Here is a 1,722-nt window from a genome sequence, read left to right as displayed (position 1 = left end):
TTTTGCAAATCACTAGTTTTCGCTGAGAATTTCAAAGAAAGTTACATAGTAAACAAGACAACTTCAATTTGATCTATCTTATGTTCATACATTTTCATTCACACAAATATCAAAAGGAATCTGACAAAAATTTCAGCTGTATGTCCGTTGTTTCGTCTGTTTGTTCTCTCGTATTTCCGTCCGCTCTTGTGGGTTCTGTTTCGTTACCACAAAACTAGATGACTCTAAAAGGTCTTTAAAACAGAATATTGAAAAGAAATTGCATATCCTTATTAGAAGAGTGTCAATATACTGGAGTCTGTTAAGGGAAAACGATACAGTTACAGGGGAAGTAATGACGTTGCTTTTCGCGACGTCAAACTATGACTTATCGGGAAAAGATTCAGTTTTCAAATGATTTTTATCATTCAAACTTATAGAACTTGAAAACAAATTCATGGGCCCTCTGTTTTAAAATGCTATTTGGTTTGATTATGTAAGAAGATTATGTGTGCCAATTATCATAAAAGAGTAAATAGTGCATTTTTTTTAAATTTGATAAATATGCAGCAAAAAATGACGGGTTTTTTTTACAACATACGTGTACGTTTCATAAATATGAGTTATTTGAAAAACAAATTGCTCAAATTTAAAGGACATTTATATAGAACAGAATCTACAAATAATTTAACAAAAATCAGCTTGTTTATCTTTTAAAACAAAAAAGTTATGTGTTTCTGTCAAAAGCATAAATACGTCAACAAATGCGAATTTTGGGCAAACATATAAAATTTGGACCTCATTTTACTCAAAAAGTAGCACATGCAGTTATATTTTTTATTACATATTTGATTTAATCGGGCAAAAAAAAAAGCCTACATGCAAATAGTCAACAATTTACATATGGTAATCAAAGTCAATCGACTGTATTCCCTTTGAAATGTTATAACATAGACAATTATGTTTCAAGCGCTCGAACGAAAAATTAAAAAAAAAACGCGAATAAACATTATGATATAGTTGTGATAGTCTCGACACAGGTCATATTAATAATAGTCTCGACACAGAGAACCAATGTCTCTTATTAACAGAAAAATATGTCCATGAAAAAATGAGAACTTTGACGTTCATGGTCATGTACGTTTCGTAGCACATTAAGTCTCCATGTATTAAAAGGCAAGATATATATCCCCATGCAAGAAAAAAGGGAAAAAAGAAAATAGTAAGCTGATGACAAAATATGAAGTCATCATGTTCATTAAGACTTGGAAAAAGTGTGCTCACATCTTATAACTTATTACTGCCAATGTGCAAACTAAAGGCGGTTACTAACCTACAATGTTGACTGCTGTTCGCCTGTTTTTGACATTTTTACCTGATGTGTCTGTTCGTTTTGTTCACGCATCGTTGTCAATATAATGAAATATGATGCGGTTGTCATACAAATGAGAGGTTTAGCTAACTATAAAACCATGTTCAATCCACTATTTTCTTCATAAGACAATGCTAGTACCAAGTCAGGAATATAGTCAGTAGATGTAGCACGCGTTTGGCGTATAAAAATATTTTTTAACCTGTTATCTTTTGTTGGCTTTTATTCGTTTGTTTCTCTGTCCTATATTTTCTCCCATTTATTTATTTAGTGTAACCCTGTCGCGTATTGTTGTCATTTTAATGTTATGATTAACACAGTTATTAAAGCGGGTGGTTTGGCATGCCCAAAAAAACCAGGTTCAACCCACC

Source organism: Mytilus edulis, chromosome 2, assembly GCF_963676685.1.
Source record: "Mytilus edulis chromosome 2, xbMytEdul2.2, whole genome shotgun sequence".
NCBI lineage: Eukaryota > Metazoa > Mollusca > Bivalvia > Mytilida > Mytilidae > Mytilus > Mytilus edulis.
This window is presented reverse-complemented; position numbering follows the sequence as displayed.